This window comes from Cygnus olor, chromosome 2, assembly GCF_009769625.2.
Source record: "Cygnus olor isolate bCygOlo1 chromosome 2, bCygOlo1.pri.v2, whole genome shotgun sequence".
Classification (NCBI taxonomy): Eukaryota; Metazoa; Chordata; class Aves; order Anseriformes; family Anatidae; genus Cygnus; species Cygnus olor.
In genome coordinates this window covers 79,708,555-79,724,514 of record NC_049170.1, presented here as the reverse complement: position 1 = coordinate 79,724,514, position 15,960 = coordinate 79,708,555, and the positions used below count along the sequence as shown (strand labels likewise).

Below are 15,960 nucleotides of genomic sequence, written 5' to 3'. Positions count from 1 at the left end.
AGAATAACTGGTAAGGACACTACTATAAAGCTCGTGTCTCAGTGTGATGTCTAGCTAAAGAACAACTTTGAAAACCTTTTCAGATTAATCTTTCTTCAGAACAGCAAGTTTTTAAAGTACTGTTTATAAGCAACCTTTTGCATCATTCTTTTTATAATAGCGTTGGTTTTAAAAATTATTTTACACTTGGGCATCAAGAAGCACACTGGGAATAAAAGCCTTCCTATAAGCCTCCTAATAAGGCACAGACCTCATCAGGAGTCTGTACAAGGTCTGCTATGATGGATAGAACCCCTGAGCCAAAGGGGTCATCACAGTAACACAACAATATCAGTAAACTAGTAAAATAAAATAATAATAATAATAATAAGTAAAAAACAAAAACAAACAAAAAAAACAGATCATCAATCAAGCAGAAATCAGTTCCTTGTTGTGAACTAAATTCAGATCCTCTTTGAGTGAAACTTGATTCTAATTTCACCAGTATAACACCACTGAAAACAGTAAACTTGCACTGGTCTATTAAAGCATAATAACGTAGAGACACGCCACACTGTTAAGATCTTTTACGTCTTTCTTTGAAATATCTGACATGGGTCATTTTTCCAGACAAGACGCCAGAGCTATTAGACCACCAGTCTGTCCTGAGACAGTAAATCCCAGATCTTTAAGATAGATAGGGTGTAACTGAAACTAGAATTTGGCCTGTGGGGCTAGATCTGTCCCCACTTAAATCACATTGTTTTCAATGCTCTACTGGTGTAAATGGTATTTTTATGTATGTGTCCAGAAGAGAATTCAACTGCAATATTTCTTTTCTACTGCTGAAATATTAGCATTAAAAAAGCAGTATTTTACAAAAGTCATATAAACATAGTGCCTATAATACAATCAATTTTGTTGGAATTGTTTTTTACAAACCTTCATCTTTGAAATGATATGCCTTCCTTTGTGGAATATCTTAAAACCTAAAAACATTATTTGAAGTAAGATGTGACAGTACATTAACCAGAAAAAAATCAAAGTACTCCTTTTTTTCCTCAAGTCCAGAAGAATTAATTGTGTTGCCACTAAAAAGTACAGGCACCCAACTTTTGAATAGGAACTGACCTAGTATTTCTGAAAACCCTGCATGCAATTAGCTTTGTGTAAGAGCCATCTTTCAAGCCGTCTTTCTTCTGCCTCTGAACTCTGAAAGCTGCTCATCAGATACAGGAAAATTAGGATATTAATAGAGAACCATTTATCAAGTTTGATAGGTTTGTTAGAGGCACACTTGCCCAGTTAACCAACATTGTCAAAGTTTCTTTGAAAGCGGAATGCTCTTCCCAGTCATCTTAAAGATATTGTGAAGGTCTTCCTGATGTGTTTATCCCTACATGACGCCTTCCCCATCAGCATTTCTCCAGCGGTGGGCTGGAAGCTGCCCTGCCCCAGTAAATGGTGCTTGACTGGCAGAAGATGTCTTTGGCTATGGTGCGATGTCGTGGCCTTGTCCCTACCATATATGACAAGATGTCCAAAGAGACGTCTGTCGCGAGAGGGGTTACACTGCCCCCCTTAGAGCCTTGTGCACAGGGCATTTTTGGTGGGTACCCAAAGCAAAGAGTGCTGCCATCCCCCTGACTCTAGAGTTTGTAACCCATGACTCAGAAACTCCAGCCTAGGTTGGCAAGAGGAGGATGTTCAGCAACATCTGGATTTTCTAGATAAATTCTCCTTCAAGTAAATAAAGCAATATTTCTTTCTTTATTTATTTATTTTGCAGCAGAAACATATCAACTTCAACATTTCCCAAGGAAAGATTTCTCACATCAGGGCTATTTCTTCTGGCCTTCTTAGAGACACAAATCAAAATCTTGACCTATTCATTCCTAAATGTGAAGGCTCTGACAACTTTTTTGTCTGTACATTTTCTAAGGGCTTTGGTTTCTTCCTAAAACATGGTGATTATGAAATCTAAGCTTTGGCAGAACCAAACTGTGATCTCCCAGCTCTGACATTTGGCTTGCAAGCACTTCAATATAGTGCTATTTCCTATGTGTTTGCACAGTACAGGGGTCCGCATCACACACAGCACCTGTAGGCACCTCTAAAGCACATATTAGAGCTACTAATAAAAGTTTTACCTTTGCCTGGTTCTTCAGTCTCAGAAACCTAAAACCCATGTATTTCCTCAAGCTCCCAGATCCACTGTGTAGACAAAAGCAACCAAAATCCCTGTTGTTTTCAGGAGATTCAGAGCCAAACTCAAACACTGCGTTTATCTAGATATATAATGTCATCAGAGAGTGAACTGGCTTTGCTAACAGGGTGTCCAGCAGTGGCAGAAGATATGCAAAGGCTTGACCCTTCTCGCACCTCCTCCCTCCCAGCCTCAAATGCCTCTGCTTGAGGTTCTCATTTATTGGCACCAGTATTGTACAAGTTTCAGATGGGGCAGCACTATTCCTTCCTTTCCTTTTCTTTAAAAATTTCATATGTCACGTCTGTGATTCTTCTAGCTCCAGCGGTTTGTGAGACAGGAATATTGAGGTTATCTCACGGACGTTGACAATACCCCACACATGGCTGGGGACAAGAGCATAAAACACTGGGGATGGTTGGTGTCTGCCTCTTTCCCCTCTCCCTCTTTTTTTTTTACATCCTGTAAACATTACTGGAAAAGATTGTACTGCAAAGTCATAAATAAAGTATACTTGTCAGAAGCTACAGTCTTAAAATATTCTAAAGGTTTGTTTGTGCTCTCTCCATAAATTGTTTATTGGTCAATATGGCTAGAACTTTCAAATGTATCCTCCTTTGCAGTTTCCTGATATTATCTCTGTTCTAAATACTTTCATCTAGTATAAAGTCATCAAGAAAAACAGTTTCTACCTTTTTTCATTGATGACAGAGAGATTTTTCCAATGCTGAACATTCAGATTATTCAGCATTACATTACTCTGTGTTTCTTATCCTTACAGAGATTGCTAGTAGACCGTTAAAGGAGAGCTGTATGATTATTTCTGAAGTTACCATCAGCAGTGGGGTTATGCAGCAGGGGGATGCTTTTCAAGTGGTCTCTATCTATGCAGTAAAGCAAATCAGAAAAGAAAGATCTCTGTATAAAATATTGCTCTAATTTGTATTCTACTTCACTACGTCATGTAAATGTTCTTCAAGTAACAGTTTGACATTGTGAAATGGTACCCTGATGAGTAAATTATCATAGAAAGAAGTTCATCAAAGCAATGATTTCAGACATGTGTCTGAGTAGCCTGTGAGCATGTAGAACCGAAGCTCTCTCTTCAGCCAGAGATGACACCAATCACTGACATATGAGAAAACAGACTTTCTTCTAACTCTCCTGGAGCTCTGCAGTGCAGGGGGGTCTTCCTTGAAAACAATCATCCTGCACAGGATGATATTTTAAACTGGAAATTAATCAGTTCAGTCCCTTCTTTATAGTATCTAAAAAGACAGACCTAAGAAAAGTTTAAATGCAGATAATGGCTGATAGATTGGATATTTACAGCTAGTAAGTCAAATATGTTATGACATTTGATAATTGTTTCTTCAATAAATAACTTGGTGAGTTCCTGGGGAGAGGAAGAAGGTAATTTATCTCAGAATAAAAACAGCTTTGGTCCACCAACTCTTTGAGGACAATTTGGTAGGTAGCAGTAGCTACTTGGGGAATTTTGATACTCAGTGATTATTAAAAGTAATGGGAACATAGAGTCCAGATCTGAAAGTAGCTTCAAAAATCTTAGCCACGCACTCCTGAGGCAATCATGTTTTGCCCACTGCACAGGTATTAACACTGAAGCACTCATATCTTAGAAAAGAATAAGAACAAGGGGATAAAATATTTCAAATTGTTATCTAAGACCATTTTACTGATGCTTTATTAAATTAGCACGTGAAGAAGAAAACGAGTAGCACCCTCTGCAAGTTATTTTGATATAATTACTGAGGTTTCAATTAAATAAGGACCTTATAACCAAAGAGATAAAATTAGCAACAGATTTTAAACAAAATTAGTTTTTCAAGGTTGGGAATTTCTATTAAAAAATAAATGCCTATCTGTCACACATCATTATATATATTTATTCTACATAATGCATAATGCAACGGAGCTCAACTCCAGTGAACAGTGGGTCCTTTGGAGAACCCAGAGGTGAGAAAAGAATGTGATGAAGATAGGGACTAGTTAATAATGAACAGTTAATAGTCTTGCAAGGTATCACTACTGCTAACCATGGTTCATCCACTGCCTTACTAATAGTCAAGTGTTTAACAGGCATCATAACATAAATGAGTTTCAATGTGAGCTCCTCCTACTGCCCCAGAACAGCATGACAGCAAGCAAGAAGGTACTTGAAGAGTAGCATGGGGCAAACAAGCAAGAAAATAGGTAGGTAGAAACTAAAAACTGAGCTGCTGGTTTTATGTATTTTTGGTTGGTTTGTTTGTTTTGGTGGGGGGGTCATTACCTCCTCTACAAGTTTGAGCCTAACATCTCATTCCTTAGTCCTTGCATTCATGTTGAGATGTATCACGTATGTGAGCCATAACAATTAGCCCACCTCAACCACAGCATACTTGATAGAGCGCGGTTCCACCGTGCCCTTAGCAGTGCCTCTGAACTCAGCCTAATTAGGATTAACTTTTCCAAAGTCTAGACTACCAAGTAAGCTTACTTTAAGCTTAGCCTCAACTCAGTCCAGAATGTCTATATAGTGGCTCCAGCTCTAAGGTATATAACCCTAGCATCTAAAACACTCCAGTGACAAATACCTTTCTCTTGGCTTATTAATGAGCAATTACCTGAAACTCCGCATGCAAAACTAGGAACTGATTTTCTTATAAAACACTTCCAATATCTAGTACTCACCCTAGAGACTTCTTGTGGGATCTAGGAGCTGTTCCTCCAATCTCTCTCTTTTACCACACACTGCTCTGCTTTCTGCCATGCTCGTTCACAAGCCTGCAAAAGTTATTCGTGTTTCTTTTGTATTGGTCCCTCTCCAAGCCTCAGCCAAATTCTATTCCCGCCACTGATCCAATCTGTCCTTTTTTGTCTCTGTTATTTTATTAAGACATTTGTCATTTCTTTTGCTCTGCCTCTCTATTCAAATCCTTCATTTTCTTGCTCTCCTGCAGCTTCATCCTCTGTTCAGTCTCTGCAAGGTTTTGTTGCTATTATCATTTTCTCTCAACATGCTGTCTGTCCTCTTAAAGCCTGCTTTGACAGATCCTCTCTTGTCATCTGCATGAAGGCTGATTTCAGCTCTTCCTTACAGCACCATGCCTATGCGCCTCCTCCACTACAAGTGCTTAGTGTGGAGCTTCTTCTACCAGGGCTATTTGTCTGCTCCTCATGGCCCTTCCTCCCAAGGAGGGCTGAGGGGATGTAAGGTGTGCAGGGCTGTGGGCCAGGGGCACTAGTCTGATAATGTCAGTAGTTCACTATGTCTTTCCAGTGGTCTAGGAGCTCTTCCTGTTGTCACTATCAAGAATGCATTCTAGTTACTTGACAAGAACCCACTTGGGTGTCCATGGGGTGCCCGGAAGAGAGGATGTTTGGGAGCAAGCCTGCCATCACAATAAATTTACCAGCCTGTGTTCATTCCCCCTTGCCTTAGCAAGACATGTTCATGAGGAGTAGGCACCTCTAATTGCTTGCGTGGTGCTTGCCCATCTCTGCAACACTTTCTGAAGGAAACACGTGAGTAAAGCAAATCCACATGGGAAGCACAAACCAAACAGGCAAGTGTAGTGGGTCCTGTCAAGAGACACAGTAGTGGTAGATGCATGCTGCCTTCCTTGGACACTAAAAGAAACTGAGTGGCCAACTAAAATAGACATGCACCACTGATCCATGCTCCCCCCAAACCCTCCTTTCTGAGGAGGCATTTTTCTACCCTAAGTAGCTTCACACATCCTTTATCAGCCACCCTGATTTCTCTCTTATTCCTTTACTCTGTTCCTTAAAAACATATTTTCCTTGAGAAGCAAGGCCTTAAGTCAAGCAATAAGTAATATATACTTGAACGGTTGGTTAATATCCTCTAGATTATATTTGGATTGGGGGACACTTGGGACAAAACTTTAAATTTTCTGCAAGGAAGCAATTCTAAACCATTTAGGAGCTCCCTTTTCTCTAAGTTTGTCTCCTAATTCTCACCTCTCAGGTGGAACTTCACCTGTTAAATCACCTCTCTCCTTTTCAAATGTATCTTGCAATTACAGAATAGGCTAATTTCAGCAATGGGCTAAGCACACGGAAGACACTCCATATATAATAACCTAGTGAGGTACCTATATTCTTCTTAACAGGTTTGCCAAGTAGTGATCTACTACCGCTATTTTAACTTGCTTTCATCATGACTGCAATTCTAAATTAAACTCACACAAGCAAGGAGATTTATAGTTAAGTATTTCACTCAATCTTTAACTTGCTTCTCTGTAACGAAGTTGCATATTGCGAGGGCTCTTAAGCATGTGTCACAATACCTAGGCATGAAGAAAGGTTAATTGTATAGATTAATCCTTTACCTTTGATTTGGTTCTGTAGTAGACTTAACGGAATCATGTACAACAATTCAGCCCCAGTGTGCTGTCAATCTGAAAGCTGTCAGGACCTCTTGGGCTATGTTGTCGGGTGCTGCATACTTCAGCAGGACAAGCCCTAGACAGTTTGCTGAGTGCCTGCTGAGCTTGTTCCCATCAGGTATCTATCTACAGAGAAGCTCAGAAGCATGAAGGGCTTCTGTCCTTCTGAGAAAAGTGAAATAATTTAAAGGAAGGCCTTTCTCAGAAACAAGTCCACATGTGGTTCCCAGTGGCCCCACAGCAGCCCAAACCAGCCCTGTTCCTTCTCTCCTTGGTGAGGACATGGACATGAACTAATGGCACAGACCTAACCAAGAGCACTTCAGTGCTGTCACCATTAGAAAAAGCAGGAGTCCCTAATCCAAATGGTAAAAAAAAAAAGAGAAATTCAAGAGAGGAATTCAGAAGGCAGTCCTGTAACCTGAAGACTATGGTGTTCTGCTGATTCCAGTCTAAGTTTGGACTGGTTAGGGTCTGGGGTATCAACCCCTGCATACTCAGACTTTTTTGAAGAGCTATTACAAAAACAACAGAGACAAACATTTCAAATATACAGAATGCATTTGATGTTGTACCTTCACCTTTAGTATCTGAAATCCCTTTAACATATTTCTTAGCATGTGAACTATACTTATGTTTTCAAAGTAAAACAAGTAGTTTAAAAGATGGAACCCCCTGTGACTGCATAAAATGCTCCTTACATCCATAAATTCTTTAAATGAGGACCCAAGTTAATTCTTCCACATCAATTATGGTTTCTCAAGTCTGCAAATATTTTTCAAAGCGGGGAGGGGGAGCTTTACCTTTTGGAATATTATCACGACAGGTTTGGTAGTGTCAGAACTGGTGAATTTTAAGTGTTTAATTTTCAGATGAAATGTATGTAACTATGTTAAAAATTCCTGTGGAAAAGTACGTTTTACACATGTACTGCAGTCAGTCTTCACAGTTCTATCCGTTTTTAATTACCCAAGGCATTCTGATGAAAGAGCTACAAAGTAGTCTATTTAAAATCGGTTTTTACAGTGATTTAATAGGCACAAAAAGCATATGGAATTAGAAAACATTTACTCCTCTTCCCCTTCTTATATGGCCAAATATAGTTAAATCAAACTTGTATTAAAAAAACAAATATTCCCATGGTGAGGACTTTCATATCAACTTCCAGTTTCAAGCAAGTTGCTACTGCTGAATTAGAAACCTCTGGCAATTTTTTCCTAAAGAAATGTAAATGATGACATCCTGTTAACTAGCAGCGTTACACCACTAAAAGACTACGACATGTCTTGCTTGCCTCAAACTTCCCTTTCCTTAAGTACAATGCCTTAGAGGCAGCAGTGTTTAAATGGTACAAAGTACTCCACTACCACCAGCCTGAATCTTTATTTAGGAGAACAAGCTTCACATTCTTCCCCGCTAATGCAGTACATGGGCTTGTTTGGCTCCTCCATAAAACACGCTCACACGCTATTCCTGTCTAAAACAAGGTACAGTACTGACATGACAGATTCATGTTCCCAGATGTGACATAAGGGTTCTTTGACAATACCACAGTGAAAGCCCTATTAAGACAACATGTACCGGACAGTGCATCTGATGCAGTTAAATGCTATAAAAGATTTTCCAGGTGTTAATGAGTTCCATGGGTAGAATGAAAATGAGATAGATCCGTGCACTTGGAAACTCTCAAGAAACAGGACTCAGACTCTCACAGAGACAGACAAACAGCGCTTTATAAGTATCACTGGCCAAACTCTGCACCTGACCGCACGAGGTGATGAGCGACCCTGGCTATTCACTAAGTGAACTGTTCCTTTTGGACTGCTTGCATGGGAAAAGACAGACTTTCATGTCTTCCTGCAGTTTATTGCATCCTTCTTGCTTTGCTCAATTGGTGAAAAAGCACTAGCTATTTTGCCCTTTTTGTGTCTTTTTTTTCTTCCCCTAAAGAGAAGGAAAACATTATGCCTGCTACTTCATTTCTCAGCCTGAGTTGTATGAGAGATCCAGCTTGACCCTGTACGGATAAGAAACTGTAATTGTAATTTAACCCATGTTAAAGTGTCATGACTGACAGTTCGTGCTTTTAAAGGACAGAAATGAACTCTTTCCATACTTTGAAACAGCAGTGGTTGTAATTTTTCATGGCAATGTTGGGGCTCAACATGCATATATTCTCTTGAAATAAAAGAAAACAAGCTAAAAAGCCTACGTATAAAATAATATGCATGGACTGCCCTGAAAATTTCAACCACTGATATTTCAGAGTATATTATCTTGAACATAGGTATCTATAATAGCACTGTTTATTTGTATCACCTGTTGACTTGGTAAAAGGTTGTTTCATTTCCTTAGGGTGTGTTTCCTTAGGGTGACGTTTATGGTTACTGTCCTTTGGGAGCTAAGTTTTGTTTTATCTACAGATGACAGGTACAGTGTGGGAAGGCTGCAATGCAGATTTTTCCATGCTGTTGTGACCACAACCTCAGCCTTTATACCAGCATACATTTCTATGTAGAAAAAAAAAAAAAAGAAGATAATTTTGTCTCAGCTCTAATTCCAGCCTGATTTTCCTTAAAGGGCAACCTCCCAGTACTAGGGGGACCAATGGAGTCTCCTCTCAGAAATGGATTAAGACCCACCTAGTTTACTTCCCACAATGACAAGTCAGTGCTATTTTATCTTTCATTTCCAATCTAACATCCCAAGTTCCCTTCCCACTCTTCCCCTATTCCAAGAGAGTTTCTCACTTAAATAACTCGGAGAACTAAATTTTCTTAAATGCATAAGACGAGCAGGTGAAGAGAATGAGCAGGCAAATCTAATAGTACCCTGACATAGATCCTTGAAATTAATGTCTTAAGGGTTAAAATTCCTCTGGCTTGCCAGGTGTTCTGTGCAAATGTTGCATTCATACAATGTATTATCTGACCATTTAACCATATGTCAAACAAACTCTGCTATGACAACCAGATGTAGACATTGCCATGGAATGAAATTATCTTTTTATTAATTACCCTTTAATTAGTTGATACAGCAGAGAACATGCAGTAATTTAGTCATAATTGGCCTGACTGAGACTCAGTAGTTACAGGGATGGAATCTGTTTGTGAGACTACTTGTTATGAATAACAATTATGTCTGTGACAATGCAATTTTATTATGAAGATGTACTATGCATTTCAAACAACTTTTAGGTATAAGATGGTATCCAGTATTTGACTACAATTCAATAGTAAATGGTCTCCTTGAATAACAGCATATAATCCTCTGCACATTTTGCTAACCATGCTGTAAGAATGCAAGAAAGACCTCTTCCCAAACTTAGTGTAGTACCCAAAGTGTGTTTTCAATGCATTTTATTATAGAAATGAGGAGCCATTTGGTAAATTTTATGTTTGGGAACACAGGAAAAAACACTCTGGACTCCTCTCAAAATCTTGTTTCTGGTCTGCCAATTATTCTCAAATTTAACGTGGTATTTGTGTAAGGGAAACACTATGTGGATTTTTAGAAACATTCTCTGTCAGAACATCACTAGCAGAAGCTTGAGCAGGGTCTCTTATGCGATAACTTGATCACTCCAGTTTTTGAACTTCTTTAAGAAAAAGAGAACATTCTTAGGCTCTTGGACTGGACAGGTGCAAATAAAGTTGGCAATGTTCTCCTCTAGACTGTACTACTAAGCAAAATGCCTGGAAGACTTTCTTTTTGATACAGCTTGCCATTAAATCAGGAATACTCTTCCTAGACAGAATACCAAGTATCACTGTGGTAGGACAAAGTACATTCAACAGCTTAAAAAAAATGTGAGTAAAGCAGATTTTAACTGTGGCACTTACATACCTAGATGTTATGATTTTTTTTTTTTACCATCACTTTGGATAAAACTCTGGAGACACCATGCTGTCCTTGTTGTCCTGCACTCTGTGACCTGAGCAAAGACTGCAGTGTTTTGTGTTAGTTATATCCTGTTGGATTGGCAGAACTCTTTGTGTTTTCTCCACATTTATTCCCACAAAAATCTCTCAAGGTGCAGACCAAAATCTCCAACAAACTTGTCAATGAGATATAGCAAATTGCTGTACTTTTCAAAGTTGAATGAAAACTCCCTTTCTGTTTTTCTGCATGGGCAGTGACAGAAAATTATACTTCACTGAATTTCTCTGTACACCTTGCTCAATTCCAGCCCATTTATTTATTTATTTATACAGCAGATGGGCAGGCTACATGGATTACTCTGAGTGAAATGAATCTTTCATATAACTTCTCTGAAGTCAGGGAAGTCATATGAAGGATGTCCCCTTTACAGTTAGACTTTAAAACACTCTTTCTTTTTGCTCAAATGGCTACAGACTTCTTCTGGAAGTTTTCTTTGTTTTAAACACAGCATTCTTCCACCCTTCCTGATAATTACTCCACTAGTATGTTTCCCTACCACACACAAGTATGTATGGAAAAGGATGCTATATAGGAAAGAAAAATTTTTTTGCCTATGGTGCCATCTTTCAGTTAATATCAGCAAGTCATATCCCAGTGCTTGTAAGCGTGTCTTGCTTGACAACTTACAACCTCCTCTGGTACAACCACGCACAGGTTGCGTTTTCCTGCTGTGTCACAAGGAGTAGCTAACACAGTGTAACAAGAGATCATTTCATTAGATTACCATGAAAGAATCACTGCTTCAAGGAATTTGATTTGAACGGGGACACAATTACAGTGTTAAAAACTCAAAACAGTTTACCAATAAAACCTTGTGTGCCTGCTTGAAAAATGTCTTGGAGCAGCACAAAAGCTGGCACCATTAGCTTTCATCCCTGCTGAGTTGGCAATAAAGTGTACAAATAAGTAAAATGCATTAATTGGTATTAGTCAATCTAGTTAAGATGTTCATTCTCCAGGCATCTTCAGATTTCATTTCCATAAAATGGGATTTCTTTAAGTCCCATAATTTGATTTTGTCCAGCCCAAAATGATGTTGACACACTGGCAGCAAAAGCACAATTACTTTAGAAAGGTGTTCTCTCTCTAAATAGACCGGGACCCACATGCTCACAGTCCCAAAAAGAAAAAAGAAAAAAAGAAAAAAAAAAACCTGCGGAAGAGGAAAAAGTGATATATTTTCCTATCATTTTCCATTTGCTATTTTTTGCTCCCTTTCCCCCGTATTTTTCCTACTGTGCACTACTGATTACTGCACTTTAAGATCAGAATGAACAATTAAGTGCCTGATTATTCCAGTCACACCAAGCCACAATGAAATCTTTATTCAGTGTTTACAGCAATCTTTGGCAGAGACTGTCTTGCTGTTTTTAAACCGAGAAGAACTGCTCCCTTTGGCTCCCCTCAGCATCAGCTGCCTGGGTTTCGGCGCTGGATGCCAATAATCAGCCTCCTTTTTCTCTTCCAAAGTGGCTATTTTTTTTTTTAAGGGTGAAAAGACCTATTCTCACCGACTGCCCATATACTCCGCCTGATTTATGTCCCAGCCACTGGGTCTCTTCCTTCCGTATCTTTTACCATTTGTTCCCCTCCGTCCCGCTCCCGGAGACCCCCGCGGGGGGCCCGCTTCTCCCTCGGGAGTGAGGAAGGGGCAGCACCCCCATCCCCACAGCCGCCCCTTCTCCTGCATCCCCCCAGGGGGGAGCCGTGCCCCGGAAAGTTGGAGGGAGCCACTTCGGCCCCTCCGAGCCGGGAGGGATCGTCCCGGGCAAAGTCCCCGTGCGCTTTGCTCCGGCCCCCTCCCCTGGTCCTTGCCCTCCCCGCCGGCTTCATCCTGGCTCTCGGATAGCGGCTGGGGGAAAGAAGGGGATGGGAGGAGGGGAAAAAAAAAAGGAAAAGAAAAAAAAAAGGAAAAGAAAAAAAAGGAAAAAGAGAAAAAAGAAGGGGAAAAAGAAAAGGGGAAAAAAGGGGAGAAAAGGGAAAAAGGGAAAAAGGGGGAAAAGAGAAAATGTAAAAAAAAAAGTGGGAAATGGAAGAGAAAAGAGAAGGGGGGAAAGAGAAACGGAAAAAAAAAAGGAGGGACGAAAAAAGGGAAAAAAAAGGAAAAAGAGAAAAGGGGAAAAAAGGAGGAAAATGAAAAAAATGAGAAAATGAAAAAACGGGGGGGGGGGGAAGAAAAGGAAAAAAGGGGGAAGAGAAAAGGAAAAAAGGGGAAAGAGAAAAGAAAAAAAAAGAAGAAAGAGAAAATAAAAAAATAAGAGGAAAAGGAAAAAAGGAGGGGGGAAGAGAAAAGGAAAAGGAAAAGAAAAAAGAAAAGAAAAAAGAAAAAATAGAAAAGGGGAGAAAAGGGAAAATAGAAAAGGAAAAAAGGTAAAGAGGAAAAAAGAAAAAAAAAGAAAAATTGGAAAAATGTAAAAAGGTGAGAAAAGAGAAATGGGGAAAAAGAGAAAAGGGAAAAAGAAAAAGAAAAAGGTTAAAAAATGAAAATAAGGAAAAAGAAAATAAGAAGAAAAAATGAAGAGCAAAAAAGGGAAAAAAAGACAAGATAAAGGGGGAGGACAAAGAGGGAAGGAAGGGGAAAAGCAGAGCAGAAACTCCCCGAAGGGCAGGACGCGTTACCTTGCTGCGCGCAGGAGCTCCGGCTGCCTTCCCGGCGACGGGGCTGCGCTCCGCTCCCTCCCTCCTCTCTCCCTTCCCTTCCCTCTCCTCTCCCCTCCTCTCTCCCTCTCTCTCCTCTCCCTTCCCTCTCCCTCCGCTCCTCTCCTCCGCCGGCTGCGCCCTCTCGCCGCCGCCCCCCGCCGCTCCCACCGCGCAGCGCCGCCCGCCCCCGCCTCCGGCTGCGCGGGGTTTGCGCGGGGCTTGCGCGGGGCTTGCGCGCGATCCCTGCTGCAGCCGCGGGGACCTGCGGGACGCGACTGGTGCTTGCCCCCGGGACCCCCCTCCTGCCCATTTTTCCCTCCCAGGGGCTGAGTCTTGCGGGGCTCCAAGTGCTGCGGGGGGATTAATGGGGAAGGGGGGGGCTTTGCTTCGTTTCAGGGCAGGGGAGGGGGGTGATTTTCTATCGAAGGCTCACTTTTAGTTAATAAACATCCCCGGACTAATGTCAGAGCTACTTTTATGAGGGTAAACAGTACGGTTTCCTGGAGGGTTTGTGTAATGCTTTGGAAAAACAACCAAATAATAAAGGGGCTTTACATCCACTTTTAAAGATCATTTTAGTGTTCATAAAAGCTGCCAGACGCGCTGAAATACTCTACCCACAGAACGACAGCCGCAACGGCAGCAGCAGGACGAGCATCCTCTCTGCTACCCACCTGCCCCAAAATCGACCTGAAGAGAGGAGGAGGGCAGACATTGCTCACGCAGCCCTGTGCGAGCTCTCATCTTTCTACAGATGAAATGGAAAAGGAGCAAACTTGTGCCAACCCCAACCCCACCGACGTGTGTAAGTGAGATGGAAAATCCTCCACCTGGGTTACGAGGAGGTTATCATGACCGTAACAGCTCCCTGTGGCAATAACTTCGTGTCACTACCAGTGCAGAGCCCGTTCCCCATCCCAGCTGAACTGGTAGGTCTGAAGCACCTCTGCCAGGCTGGAAGCAGAGCGGTGCCCCAGCAGTCTGCAGCCAAGCTGGAGACTGGCAGTGGGAGACTCTAAATCTCATTATCAATTTCTTGGGATGCTGCCAGTCCCTCAGCAATTAGATCTTGAGATGAAGATTCAGATTATATGGTCAAGATTTTTTTTTTTCCGCCCTCCAGATTTGCACTAATGATTATTTGCAGGACTAAGGTCACCCTGGCTAGTTTCTGGCCCTGCATTTTTCATATTGACCACAACTTTGTCGTTTCAGCATTACAAAAGAAAAAGAGCAGGCAAATCTCTTGAGAGAAGTTGTTGGAAGTTTGGACCCTGGCATGGTGCCCCAAATGATGAATTACAGCTGTGATAAATGAATACTTTGATATGTTGGGAAGCAACACGATGTCTTCCCCATTTCCTCTATTGCATGTTCATCTCTGGACTCGATTTTAGTGTAAGAGTCCAAGGAGGCAGGATTGGCTCTCTTGTTATCAGTACACCATGACTGTTGGGATTCTGATTACAGGAGAAATGACCTCTTGCTAGAATCCAGCTGGCTATTGAATCAATGTGTAAATTTTTCCAGGCTAGGATTTTATTCACAATACGTTATTTCTTGCAGAGTATATACACATCTCTATTTCTGTACTTTTCCCACAAGTTGGACTGCAGTAAGGGGAAAAAAAAATCAGAATAAAACACATATGACAGATTTAATGGAATGGAGGCTGCAGTGAATGCTCTTTGATTACTGCATATGCCACAGCACCATGAAAATAAATGGAGATACTCTCTGTTGTTAAAGGTTATAATTTAGGATTAATATACAGTACATAATGCAGCACTCATATATATGACACAGAAAACTCAGGAGAATTTTATAATATACAGTGTGAGCACTGGAAAAAATAACACACATTTAATACATGAGCTCCTCGGTTTCACATATACAGCAGAATGGATTATCCAAACACTGTGTTTTACTATAACAGGTGTGGCTGAATACTCTAATTTCTCCCTTGCGTGTTGTCTTCCTTACGTTTTAGTGACTGTGACTATCTTTTCTAAGAGCTGTTGTGTGATGTACAGTAAAATAAGAGGAGGAACTCACATTTCTCACTGGATGTCTCGTGCTCCCCTCTAGTACAGGGCTGAATCATGCAAACCGAAGAGTGCTCTCACACGCCTCTGAAATCAGAATTGAGAGTACATTGCATAAAATATGTCCGTCAACTCACCTGTCTCAGTATTATTTGCGTGATATCAACCACCTGGCTTTTTCAGGAAAAAAAGGAGAGAAGGTTTAAAATGTTCTCATGCAGAATGCATGTATTATGTACAGAACAGGTGGGTGAAAATATGTCACCTCCTTTCCTCAAAAAAAAAATTATACAAAAAAATGCAATTTTAAATTAAAAAACTGACCTGAGCTCTCAAACCTTACATGAACCATAAAAATCAGTTCCTGAATATAGATTATTTTATTAAGCGTAGCTGCGGTTAAATGTCCTTACATGAAAGGACTGAATCTTTTTTCTCCAACATTTGATGTTTTCCCTACCACCATATTACACATAATGCTAAAACCATGCAAAACAGAGTAAAAAATACTAAAGAATGCAGCATGCTGAGTAGTTTTAAAATTTAGAGGCTTTCGGAGAGATGAAAGAAACATTTTGCTATCACTGTTTGAACAAGAGAATTTTGTATGCTGCAAGCTATTTACATTGTTCCCCTACAAGGAAAACTTGGACGCAGCAGCATTTTATATGAATATTGCTTACAGGTTCATATAGTTGTCTGTCTTGCAGGACTGAAATCAGGAATGGGTTAC

The 15,960-nt window shown here is 40.5% G+C and overlaps 1 protein-coding gene across 1 annotated transcript in view; it reads right to left on the bottom strand.

Annotated features, from left to right (window-relative positions):
• The window catches only part of CDH20 (cadherin 20), a 115,268-nt gene extending 101,997 nt beyond the window's left edge, over nucleotides 1–13,271 (bottom strand). The window contains exon 1 of the mRNA XM_040548838.1: nucleotides 13,162–13,271. The gene's annotated coding sequence lies outside the window, so the exon portion shown is untranslated. The remainder of the gene's footprint in view (nucleotides 1–13,161) is intronic.
• Between the last annotated feature and the right edge of the window lie 2,689 nt (nucleotides 13,272–15,960).